The sequence below is a fragment of the Chrysemys picta genome, chromosome 7 (assembly GCF_011386835.1).
Source record: "Chrysemys picta bellii isolate R12L10 chromosome 7, ASM1138683v2, whole genome shotgun sequence".
Taxonomy (NCBI): domain Eukaryota; kingdom Metazoa; phylum Chordata; order Testudines; family Emydidae; genus Chrysemys; species Chrysemys picta.
Window position 1 is genome coordinate 55,411,382 of NC_088797.1, and position 12,835 is coordinate 55,424,216.

General features: G+C 48.1%; 1 protein-coding gene and 1 long non-coding RNA gene across 29 annotated transcripts in view; one reads left to right on the forward strand and one right to left on the reverse strand.

Moving 5' to 3' along the window:
* The window catches only part of USP54 (ubiquitin specific peptidase 54), a 236,926-nt gene extending 235,059 nt beyond the window's left edge, over nucleotides 1–1,867 (reverse strand). For 16 of the 22 annotated variants that reach the window (XR_006174369.2, XR_010589458.1, XR_006174368.2 and 13 more), the window contains exon 1: nucleotides 971–1,109. The gene's annotated coding sequence lies outside the window, so the exon portion shown is untranslated. Of the gene's footprint in view, nucleotides 1–970 lie in introns of all 22 variants that reach the window. The other 6 variants (XM_005285603.5, XM_065553288.1, XM_065553291.1 and 3 more) reach the window with 5 other exon arrangements.
* LOC112059978 (uncharacterized) lies at nucleotides 1,030–12,194 on the forward strand. Of its 7 annotated transcripts, none has more exons than XR_010589462.1 (4): nucleotides 1,030–1,168; nucleotides 4,958–5,061; nucleotides 5,314–8,066; nucleotides 9,980–12,194. It is a non-coding gene; the product is annotated as an uncharacterized LOC112059978 (long non-coding RNA). The 7 variants fall into 7 exon arrangements; XR_010589463.1 differs by lacking the exon at nucleotides 1,030–1,168 and adding an exon at nucleotides 1,182–1,258 and having other exon boundaries at nucleotides 4,958–8,066; nucleotides 9,980–10,650; nucleotides 11,128–12,194; XR_010589464.1 differs by lacking the exon at nucleotides 1,030–1,168 and adding an exon at nucleotides 1,182–1,258 and having other exon boundaries at nucleotides 4,958–8,066; nucleotides 9,980–10,300; nucleotides 11,128–12,194.
* Nucleotides 12,195–12,835: the final 641 nt, after the last annotated feature.

A 12,835-nucleotide genomic window follows, 5' to 3' on the forward strand; every position in this document is an offset into this window, starting at 1 on the left:
TCCCCTTTAACTATTAGCAGCTCACCAAATTCGTGACTTAAACATACACATAACTCTTCTCACCTACAATCTGAACGCAGGTTAGAGCCATGCAACATTTCAGCCTTGGTATAAACACAACTCCCATTGATTTCCACTCACTTATTCAGGGGCTGAATTCACTACTGCAAATGGGTTCCATGTCATGCTGGAACTGATTTAAAGAGCTTGGTAGTTTATTAGTGGCTTTCCCCTCACTTGTAAAAGTCAGATTCTGAGCATCTTTACTGTTCCATAAAAGCCAAAAACAAAACCATGTTTTTGTGAATGTGTAAAACATGGGATTATTTTGCTCCTGAGCACTGAATAAGAACTGCTGTACAGCAGCGGTCTGCAACACCCCAGTGCTAGTACTCATTTCACGGCTTCATCTCCCAGTCCTGCTTACAAACTAACTGCCATTAACCCCCACCTGTTACTGACACCCCTTGTACCCCATATTACTGATACTCCCATAGTGTCCCATTGCACTAGCACCCACCGACCTCTTGTCCTGCGTGGTCCGTGGGCGTTAGACCCCTCTCACACACTCACCGCCTGGGGTGCCGCCACGGCCGAGACCACCAACTCCCCAGGAACCCCCTCCCGGCGCCTCTTGACCCTTTCTTCCCACTCTCCCGAGGGGCCCGAGGATACGGCACTGCTGGGACGGCAGCGATTCCTGGGGACAGGAGGCTCCCACCCAGGACAGGGTCGTTGCTCTGGGGCAGAGTTCTCCCCGGGGATAGGGGCAGGAGGTCGCGGTCTTCCCCGGGGCTGGGATGGAGACGAACGGGCCCAGCACCCTGGAGCTGGGTGTACGGGCTCCCCCCTAACAGGGGAGTCAGGTCCCCCGGGCTCCACTCCCAGGGTGCGTCGGGGCGCACAGGCGAAGGGGGGCTCCCCGCCCCGCGCGGGCTTATGGAAGTTAGCACTTGCCGTAACTACTCACCCGCCTGAGACGCGTCCCACCGGAGCCCGCAGCATCCTCGCTCGCTTCGTCCCCCACCCCGCTGCTATAGCTACGGGGAGCCAAGGCAACCAGCTCTCGCGAGAATTACCTCAAAACCTCCATCGCTTCCGCGAGAACCTGCTCCGAAAAGGGGAGGGAGAGAGCGCGCTCGAGCACCCGCCTCTCGCGAGAAAAAAGGTACGAAAAGGGGAGGACTTAGAGGAAAAGCAACTGCGTAGAGCCACAACATGGCGGCGAGCAGAGCGCGCAGTGGGCGGGGCTGCAGAGGTGAAAACCATGGGGTCGGGGGACCGGGCTGCTGCGCGCTAACAGGGACATCGTCCCGTTTCTACCTTCAGCGCGGGGCTCCCCCTGCCCAGCATCCTTGGACTCTTCGCCGTGCCCCGCGCACCCTGACAGCTCCCTCAGAGACACTAGGGCCAGGAACTTCCTCTGGCTTTATAGGCAGCCAGGGTTTCGCAGCGTTACACGCCTCCGGGAGTGGGAGCTTCACAACATCAACAACGCCTGCCTGCTGGTCAATTGCTGCAGGCGTTGGGAACCCTGGAATTCCCAAGCGCAGTGCGGCCTTCCCCGCGGTCCCCAGCCTGCAGTGCCGGGCTACCCCGTTTGTGAGGCAGGGCTATCGTCTCACTCCCTCAGAGATGATGCTTCCCAGCCCGTGCAGGGCTCCTCCCTTTCGCACCGTGCCAAGACAAGTTCCAGTCTGAAATTCATTCACGTCCCCCTCCGTTTTGTTTTGTTCAGTATGGCTCTAAATAGGGTGATCTTATTTCCCAAAGGGAAAATTGGACACCCCATGAGGCTAGCACAAGCCCTCTTTCCCCGCCGGGGGCCGGCGTGAGCTGCTCATCTGAGCCCCCCTCCTCCTCTCAGGGATAGTCCGTGCTCCCTCTCCCCTGCACGGGGTTAGCCAGGGCTTCTCCCCCTACCCCCCCCCCCCCCCCCCGCCCAGTGCAGAGCTGGCCCACGCCGCTCACCGGAGCGCCCCCTCCCCCCGTCACAGGACTGGCATCGCTGCTCACTCAAGCCCTGCCTACCCCCCCGCATGAGATTCGGGCTAGCATTGCAGCGCGCTTGAACCCTGCCTGCCCCCTGCCTCCTCCCTGGCATGGATCTGGTATCGCTGCTTGCCTCCTGCATGTTCCTCTGCACCCCACTTATTTGACAAAAGCGGGCGTTTGTCAGTTGGTAAGAACAAACAGGACAAATGCCCACTTTTGGAAAAAAAAGTCAGGATGGTGGGATAGGGCTTAAGAAAGGGACTGTCCCAGCCAAAATGGGATGTAGCTAAACCCTAGCTCTAAACCAGTGGTTTTCAACCTATTTACCATTGTGGCTGTGTATGCAGCTCTCTGGGTGTTATGTGGACTGCAGCCACACAATATATACCATGCATGTATGGCCCTGAGGATGTCACATGGGCCACAGCTGTGTGCTGATTAGGCTGCAGAGTGGGAAGCAGTGCTCTAACTGTTTGTGTACTTAAAGACTGATCCTGCTCTCATAGTGTTGATGATTTTAGCTCTCATGATTTTATCACAAGTCTTGTGATATTTGGTGTTTTTCTTCAAGCCCCAGCTTCTGGAGATATGGGTCTCTACAAGACACTCAGTTTTCACTCTTTTAAAAAATAAGTTTCTAGTCCTCTTGGTTGTGGAAGAAAAACTGGAAAATGAAAGGCTCAGAAACCAGGTGGAAAATAATAATAACCCAAAATGTATTCTTTTTAAGAAGTAAGTCTCATGATTTTTGAAGCCATATGCATGATTTTTTGAGGCAGGGGCAGATTCCTGATTTTTTTTTAAATGCTTGGAATTGGCAATACTGCTCCCAACAAAATCAGTGGCATCTGAAATCAGATTTAGTCCCCAGTCAAGGTTGATAATATACTAATGACATCCTGCAGCACTTAGGTGTCCCTATCTAAACCAAGTACTGAGCCCTGCTTTACATGTGAAAACTGATGGAATCAACCACAAGATAGTGTACTATAAGGCAAATTTCCACATCCCCAAAACCACCACCTTCTCTTGTCAGAGAAGGCCAAACACAGCTAATACCTGGAGTGTTGAACTAAAGGGGGCTGCTCCACATAGAATTAAGGTGCATTGGAAGTCTATGTATGCAAGAAGCTGCATTGTCACTGGTTAGTCTGTCCTTTTTTATGTGGATAAATATAAAAGGTGTTAGTCTCTGGTGTTGTTAATGCAACATCTTTTATCAGCACTAAGTTAACATTAAAATTGTTTTATATATATATATATATATATTGAAAACATACTTTCATTATAACTCATTTTCAGTTTTTTTCTGAACCAAGTCAACCAGGTTGGAAGACAGGAGCGGGGAAAGGAAGCCCCAAGGTTCTCTGGGGGACTCAAAATAATTAAGAGAAACATTTAGGAAGAGTAGTTACAAGGCAGTGCTAAGTCTAAACTAGCTTCAGGCACATTAAAATATGTCTGAGTGTTTATAATAGAATATTGAAACAATTACTCATTTGAGACAGACACTGTGCAATTTGACTAAAGCACTGTGTTAATATTCAGTGCAATTGAATTTGTATAGCATCTGTAAGCAGTGTAACTTGTCCAGATGAAGTCCTTGCATAGGAGCTTGTGGGCTGTCCACAGGCTTGCCAGTAGAAAGATGATTTTTGATCCCTTTGTCCCTCCTCCTCTTTGAGGACCTGGCCTTGGTTTCCCTTCAATGGATGTCATGTAAGGAGATTGCTGCCTGTGGCTGGCACCTCATCATCACCCTTAATAGAAATGGGAGGTCCAGAGTCTCCTTATTTGCCCTTATGTGGAGTGTGGTGTTATCCACAGTGTGCCTCTGAGTGCAGGCAAAGAATTCCTCAATGCACCCCTTTCCTCAGCTGGTAATGACCCCAGTAGGATTGTGCATAAAGCACCTCAACACTGCCCCTACACTTATTGCACCCCCACCCCACTTTTTAACATACTTTACCTAATGTATTCTAGAGCAGAAGAGACCCAACATCTCTACATCGTCAACGTAATGCAACAGAACCATAGTTTTGCCCTGTAGTAGCTCCTCTCCAGCTTGCTAAGGACTTACTGACACAACCACAGTCTCTTTTATGTAATTTTATTGTCCAAACTTCAGTCAGATCAACAAAAACACAGTTCTTCAGTTCACCCCAGCTCCCAGGGGTTTTTCCCCCTTTAATTCTCCAGTTCCTTCTACTGCCCATCCCAAGGAACTCTGGCAGTCCTGCTGCTCCTGCTTCCCTCTCTCTCCTTCCAGGGGACTCTGGCAATCCTAGGTTTCCCAGACTCCCTGTTACCAGGGAGCAGGTAGTAAGGGTCCCATGTCTCCTTAGGCCCAGGTGCCTTCCTTTAAAGCTCAGCTGGAGTCAGCTGACCAGTAACAGGTGCAATGGCTCAGTTCCCTCCTAAAGGACCAGTGTCAACCTGTGTCATCCCCACACTTATAACCATCTCCCATAACTTTTTTATGCAATGCACCTTTTCTGATGGGTTTTCTTGGCACAGCCTCACCCTTACATTCCCCCAAGCAGAGCTGATTAAAAATTTTCAATCAAAATATTTTTTCAGTGAAAAATGGCCTTTTAAAATGAAAATGTTCACAGAAAGCTTATTTCTTTTAAAATTTTCCATTTTTTTCAACAAAACTTTGCAAACCAAAATATTTCAAGTTTCACGTTTTTACTGAAAACTGATAAACTTCTATTAAAATGTTGGAAGTTGTGATAAATGAAAGGGGCGGGGCTCCCTTTTATGGACACCGAGCCAGCCAGTAGCTATAAAATCCTTTTTAGTAGCTGTTCCCTAATTGCTCTACCTGTAAAGGGTTAAAAAGTCTCACTGCTATGCCAAATGAGTGGGCACCTGGCCAAAAGAGCCAATGGGAAGGCTAGAACATTTTAAAATTGAAAAAAAAAAACTCCCCTTTTGTCTGTCTGTTGTTGTTCTACAGGGGAGAGGTGGCCAGGGCAACAGCTATCCTTTAAGAAGCTTGGGCCAGTTATGAAGAAGTCATTAGTGTCATACCTAGAGCTACTCATTTAAAACCCCAGATATGTAAGTAGATCAGAAAATGATTCTTGGTGCTTAGTCCTTGTAGTTTTGCTCTTTTAAAATCTAGCAATAGCCAAATGTATTCCCAGATGTATTTTCTTTCCTTTATTTTATTAATAAAATTTACCATTTTTAAGAATAGAATTGGATTTTTGTCTTAAGAGGTTTGTGCATGTTGTTTAATTAGCTGGTGGCAACAGCTGATTTCCTTTTTTTTTTCTTCTTTCTCGGCTCTTCCCCGGATGGGGGTGAAAGGGATAGATGGTACCCCACAGGAAGGAATTCCAAAGTGCGCCTTCCTGGGCTCTCAGTGGGGTTCTGCACTTGAGTGGTGGCAGCATCTACCAATCCAAGGTCAGTGAAAAGCCGTAACCTTGGGAGTTTAATACAAGCCTGGAGTGGCTAATATTATTTTTTAGAATCCTTGCGGGCTCCCACCTTCTGCACTCGAAGTGCCAGAGTGGGGAATTAGGCTTGACATGGTGGCAAAGCGGTGGGATCATTTTGAATGAGAGGCACAGTCCTCAGGATTTTAAAAGGACACATTTTTCCTTTTGGCAGCCTGCAAAGCCAGGGAGGTTGCCTGAGGGGGAACAGACACGCAAAGGATTCAGCCTGCAAAGCCAGGGAGTCCAACAAGCCGTTTATTTTTTTTCTAGCTTCGTGGCAACGAAATAGGCTAGAGTAGGGCAGCCCTGTGCATGAGGTTGCGGTCGGGCACCAAAACCCTAGAGCAACCAGTCTTCCCAAACCGGCACGCCACGGAGAAGACAGACCCAGATCAAGCCCGGACATCTAGCTCCTTTTCAGAAATGCAGGGAGGGGATGGGGGAGCGGAGATTTCCCTGAGGGAATGGTCAGCCCTCCCGAACCTGAGATCCAGGTGCCAAGATGGAGGGATGCCCTTAACCCAGACCAAGTTCTAACTGCAGAAGACAGGAATTTCTTCCTACAGAAGAAGCGCTTGGAGGCAGATGCAGAGGAGGAGCGCTTGGAAGCAGAGGATAAGCGCTTGGAGGCGGAGGAGAGAAGAGAGGCGACGCTCTTGGAGCTGGAAATGGTAGCGAAGTGCTTAGAAGCCGTGACAGAGCTGCCACTTAGAAAGGGCTAAGCTGGGTCAGCCAACTAGCCCTAACAGTCCTCCTCCAGGTACCGCTCCCCATTCCAAGAAATTCCCCACATACAAGGTAGGCGATGATACAGACACCTTCTTAGAAAATTTTGAAAGGGCCTGCCTTGGATACAACATCTCTACAGACCAGTATATGGTGGAGCTGAGGCCACAACTCAGTGGGCCCTTAGCAGAGGTGGCAGCTGAAATGCCTAAAGAATACATGAACAAGTACAAACTTTTTAAACAAAAGGCCAGAATTAGGATGGGGCCAACACCTGAGCATGCCCGTTGGTAGTTCAGAGCCCTAAGGTGGAAACCAAATGTGGCATTTTCCCGACACGCCAACCACATTGTAAAAAATTAAGATGCCTGGATATCAGGAGCAAATGTTAAGTCTCTGGAAGATCTGTCTCTCCTAATACAAATGGAGTAGTTCTTAGAGGGTGTTCCTGAGGAAATAGAAAGGTACATCCTAGATGGGAAGCCCAAAACTGTAATTGAGGAGGGGGAGATCGGAGCCAAATGGGCGGAGGTGGTGGAGAAGAAGAAAGCTAATAGCAGTTGGTGGGGATACCAAAAGGGGCAACCCAAGATGACACCCCACCATCAGAATCAGCCCAAGGCCCCATCTCACAAGGAGGAGCCCGCCACACAGCCAGGGAGACCCCAGATGCCCCCTCGTCCCACCACCCTACTCTCCAACCACCCAATTCGCCCCAGCCCACAGTCAGCAGGGTGATGCTTTAAATGTAATAAGCTGGGGCATGTGAAGGCCAACTGCCCCAAGAGCACCAGCCAACTGCAACTCATCACCCTGGGATCCCACTGAGAGCCTTCAGGCCCAGATGCCTTGCAAATACCCCCAGAGCTAAGGGTACATCTACACTACAGGGGGGAGTCGATTTAAGATACGCAAATTCAGCTACGTGAATAGCGTAGCTGAATTCGGCGTATCGCAGCCGACTTACCCCGTTGTGAGGACGGCGGCAAAATCGACTTCTGCGGCTTTCTGTCAGCGGCGCTTACTACCACCTCCGCTGGTGGAGTAAGAGCGCCGATTCGGGGATCGATTGTCGCGTCCCAACGGGATGCGATAAATCGATCCCTGAGAGGTCGATTTCTACCCGCCGATTCAGGCGGGTAGTATAGACCTAGCCTAAAGGAAACTGAGAGTGTGGACGGGAGGAAGATTACTGCGTGGAGAGACATTGGAGCACAGGTGTCAGCTATCCACCAATCCCTGGTGGACCCCAAATTCATCAACTCAGAGGCCCAAGTGACAGTGCTACCCTTTAAGGCCAACTCTTTTACTTGCCTACAGCCAAGTTGCCTGTCCAGTACAAGGGCTGGTCAGGAATATGGACCTTTGCAGTCTGTAATGATTATCCCATTCCCATGCTGCTGGGAGAAGACTTAGCCAACCATGTGAGGCTAACAAAAAGGGTGGGGATGGTCACCCACAGCCAGGCTAAACAGGCTTCCACACCTAACTCCATTCCTGAGCCTCCTAGAAGGACCTAGTCTGTGTCCCCTGATACCACAGGCCCGGGGACCCAGCCAGAGGTGGTGGAACTAGACCCCAGACCAGAGTCTATTGCAGCGGTTGTAGATACAGTTCCTGGGACCCAGCCATAACCTGAAAGCGCTCCAGGCCAATAAGATGGAAGCGTTGTGGGAGGGGCCACTTATGGTCCAAGAGTACGAGGGAGCTGTTAATTACCTCATAGCATTCCCAGACCCTACCCTAAAACCTAAGATATACCATGTTAATTCTCTAAAGCCCTTTTATTCCCAAGAAATCAAGGTTCTCCAGTTTACAGCCCAGGAGAGAGAGAACGCTGAATGGTCTGAAGGAGTCTACTAAGAAGGGAAAAGCAACGGTGGCATAGAAGAGGTGAGCCTTTCCATAACCCTTGGGTATAAGCAGTGACAGCAAATCCAGGAGCTGTGCACCAGCTTCGTGCCAATGTTTTCAGCCACCCCAGGACAGACAGAACGGGCTTACCACTCCATTGACACAGGTGATGCTCGCCCAGTTAGAACCCAACCCTACCGGATGATTTCTCAAGCCAAAGCCGTGATAGTAATGGAGATCAAGGACATGTTACAGATGGGTGTAATCCACCCCTCTGAGAGTGCATGGGCCTCTCCAGTAGTTCTGGTTCTCAAACCAGATGGGGAAATTCGCTTTTGCATGAACTACCGTAAGCTAAATGCTGTAACTCGCCCAGAGAACTGTCCAGTGCCACACACAGATGAGCTGTTGGAGAAACTGGGACGTGCCCAATTCATCTCCACCTTAGACTTAATTAAGGGGTATTGGCAAGTGCCGCTAGGTGACCCAGACAAGGAAAGGTCAGCCTTCATCGCCCATGTAGGGCTGTATGAATTTAATGTGCTCCCTTTTGGACTGCGAAAAAAGAATGTTATGCCATTGTGTATGCTCTGAAGAAGCTACACCTATACATTTGGGGATGGCATTTCCACATACAGGCTGACAATGCTGCACTGAAGTGGCTTCACACAGTCAAAGAGACTAACAAAAAACTTCGGTGAAGTTTAGCTCTTCAAGACTTTGATTTTGAAATACAACACATTTCAGGAGCCTCTAACAAAGTGGCTGATGCACTCTCCCAGGCAGGTTTCCCAGAATCAGCCAAGTAAAAGTGTCCCTATATTCTAAGTCATTGTAGTCCTTAAAATGTGGATAATACTGTTTAGTTCTTCATGTAATTAGTAGTAAAATTAGAGGTGCATATATACTATTAACTCTGTTTTCCTAAACCTCTAGGTTGAACCAGGCTGGCCAACACCATCTGTGATTTGGGGGGCATGTGATAGATGAAGGGGGGAGGAGTAGCTCCCTTTTATGGACACTCAGCCAGTCAGTAGCTGAGGCTAGGTCTACACTACCCGCCTGAATCGGCGGGTAGAAATCGATCTCTCGGGGATCGAATTATCGCGTCTCGTCGGAACGCGACAATCGATCCCCGAATCGACGCTCTTACTCCACCAGCGGAGGTGGGAGTAAGAGCCGTCGACGGGGAGCCGCGGAGGTCGATTTTGCCGCTGTCCTCACAGCGGGGTAAGTCAGCTCCGATAGGTCGAATTCAGCTACGCTATTTGCGTAGCTGAATTTGCATATCTTAAATCGACCCCCCTCTCCCCCCGTAGTGAAGACCTGCCCTAAAAATCCCACTTAGTAGCTGTTCTCTAATTGCTCTACCTGTAAAGGCTTAAAAAGTCTCACTGCTATGTATAAGTAAAAGGAAGTGAGTGGGCACCTGGCCAAAAGAGCCAATGGGAAGGCTAGAACTTTTTAAAATTGAAAAAAACCTCCCCTTTTTTCTGTCTGTTGTTCTCCTGGGGAGAGGCAGACAGGCCAGCAACTATGCTGTAAGAAGCCTGGGCCAGCTATGAAAAAGTCATCAGTATCATACCTAGAAACTACTCATTTAAAACCCCAGATATGTAAGTAGATCAGGAAATGTCTAGGAAGACACAATTAGGTTTATCCCTTTTATTTCATTATGGCTTGTGGATTCCTCTATGCTAACCCCAGGTGCTTTTGTTTTGCTTGTAACCTTTAAACTAGACTTCAAGAAAGCTATTCTTGGTGCTTAATTCTTGTAATTGCTCTTTTAAAATCTAATAATAGCCTGAGTTCCCAGATTATTTTCTTTCTTTTTTTATTAATAAAATTTATCTTTTTTAAGAACGAAATTGGATTTTTGTGTCTTAAGAGGTTTGTGCACATGTTGTTTAATTAGCTGGTGGCAACAGCTGATTTCCTTTTTTTTTCCTCAGCTCTTCCCCGGAGGGGTGTGTGTGAAAGGACTGAGGGTACCACACAGGAAAGCATTCCCAAGTGCGCCTTCCTGAGCTCTCAAAGGGGTTCTGCACTTTGGATTGATAGATGCTGCTACCACCCAAGTCAGAGAAAAGTTGTAACCGTGGGAGTTTAATACAAGCTTGGAGTGGCCAGTATTAATTTTTAGAATCCTTGCAGACTCCCACCTTCTGCACTGGAAGTGCCAGAGTGGGGAATTAGCCTTGACAGAAGTAAAGAAAAAATGTTTATGAAAGACACTTCTCATCTCACCCACCAGGGACATATGACATCTTTTGGTATGCATTAAAAGCCCAGTCTGCTGTGAGGAGGGAAACCAGTGCTGCAGTTCCTGTTGTGAGGGAGGGTTTTTTCATAACCCTTTAATAATGCAGCTGCCTCCATAGAAGGGGGTAGTAAGAAAGGAGCAGAAAGCTCAGCTCCACAAGATGACTCATTCCTAAAAAGATATGGAGCAAGAGGAGAAGCACAGAGGAGAACAGACAGACAAATTTGCCCAGAAGAGGGAGGGAAACAATTTAAGAATGAGACTGCCAGATTCCCCTCTGTTGAATTAACTGGCCCTGTTGTCATATGCATCTCTGCCCTAAACAACTTGGGCTCAGCAATAGTCCATTGCTCCAAGGAGGTGAGAAAGATTCATTGTTCAGCCCTCTGTCCTCATTGTTGACTGGACTCCCATCCAGAACTAAAGAGGACTGCTGTGACTGGCTGTGGTACCTATGTTCCTATTCCTGACATTTCCAAATATCCCCCCTCTGAGCAGTGTCTGTCAGCACCTCAGAGGCCACTTCTGCAGCAATATTTATCATTTAATCAGTTTTTAGAGTTAAAGAGTGCCCAAGGGAAGGAAAGACCTGGGGCTGGAAATTTACTTGTGAAAATCTATCTGAGCACCCTAAGTAGGGTGACCAGATGTCCTGATTTTATAGGGACAGCCCCGATTTTTGGGTCTTTTTCTTATATAGGCTCCTATTACCCCCCACCCTCTGTCCCGATTTTTCACATTTGCTGTCTGGTCACCCTAACCCTAAGGTTGCAGCATAGGATCTCTGTATGAAGTGTAAGTTTATGAAAAGCTCTTATCTTGTTATCCTCCCTGTAGGTTTTTGCAGCACAGCTTCATCTCTCCATATGTAAGCAGAATCAGAATGAGCTCTCCCCTGACATCTGGTGGTGAGCTGTGGAAAGGGACTTCAGGGGCTGATCTCGTTTGCATGGGCACACCCACCCTGCCTAGCATGATGGACTGCTTGCCCAAATGGTCACTTTGGCTGCTGTGGGATCCCATGTCTCTTTGTTATTGGGGCAGGAATAATAAAGCGTTGTTATTCTGGTTATGTGAATCAAGGACAGTAGAACTGTACTTGGCATTTTATGACTGAGGGACTCACCCTCAACTAAGTAACACTCGCTAGGCAAGGGACATGGGTTCCAAAGACTAGTGAATTGAGAGGGGGAGGGGTGACAGGTATTTGTACCTGGCAGTGTGGACCCTGTTGGAGGGCCCCAAACACCACTTTTACACCTCTTCCCTGTTGTAATAGCAGAGCTAATTTTGGCTCTATTAGGAGTCTTATTATGTGCTGCAGAGGTGAAATAACTGATTCCTATGTCTAAGCAAGTGGTTCTGAGTGCAGCAGCCCTGGGGTCCCCAACTAACCGCTAAAATCACTAAAGTTACTAAGAGCTGAAATCACTGAGAGCTGTGTTAAGTAGGGGGAGGGCCTGAAGACATATTGGTGAGTGTTTAGCAGGATGACTGGCAGAGAGGTGTGGAGAGGCAAGGCTAGCGGAGAGGAGTGGCCAGCAGGACAGCTGGTGGTGAAGACTGTAGCAGAACCCTGTGGAAAGGCATGGCAATCGGCTGTCGACCTGAGCAGCAGAGTATGCAAGCTGTCCCCATACCTCCACCCACTTCCACCCAGGCTGGGAGGTAAACTCTGCAGATGAACTTCTGAAATCTGGGAGCTGCACTGACCAAGGACAGAAACTGTGGGTGGGGGTGACTGTTGGGTTGCTGGACTTAAGACCCTGAGGGGAAAAGGACACTGACAAACTTACTTGGGGGTGGGTCTTTTTCTCATGGTTTGTGTTAAGAATCCTGTTTGTGATGTTTCCCCAACATAGTGCCGTAATGTTTCCCTCTTTTATTAAAAGGCTTTTGCTACACTCAGACTCTGTGCTTGCGAGAGGGGAAGTATTGCCTCTTAGAGGTGCCCAAGGGGTTGGTATGTAATTGTCCCAGGTCACTGTGTGGGGGCTCGAGACGGTTTTGCAATGTGTTATTGAAACGGAACCTCCAGATACTGAACCCGGCCTTTGTTACTGCCAGCTCTGACGGGCAGAAGGGTTACACATATAATAAACAAGAGTTGAATAGCACCAACATACAGAAGGCACCTGAGAAAAGTATTGCTGAGATCTGTGATACACTAGTTATTTTGGGTTCTGACTTATTTTCTTTCTTTTAAATTAAAAAGGAGCGACTGCTTTCTTGCATCAAGCTCAACCTAGTTATTTTCAGTAGTTTGGAATCTTTGTCACCTTAAATGAGAGAAACAAGTTTTGTAACTGGCTGGAACCCTGTGAAATGATCATATTCTGGCAAACATCACTGACAATAACCAAAAATACAAAAAAATGTCCTGAGTGACAGATTTTGATAGTCACAAAACCCCATCCAGAGCTTTTATGTTTGGTCAGCCCATCACTACTTCACAGCCTTTTGGCTATTATCCAGGGCAGTATCAGTTTAATATCCAATACATCCTCTATCAGGGGACTACATGCTGCCCTTACAAGAGGATGAA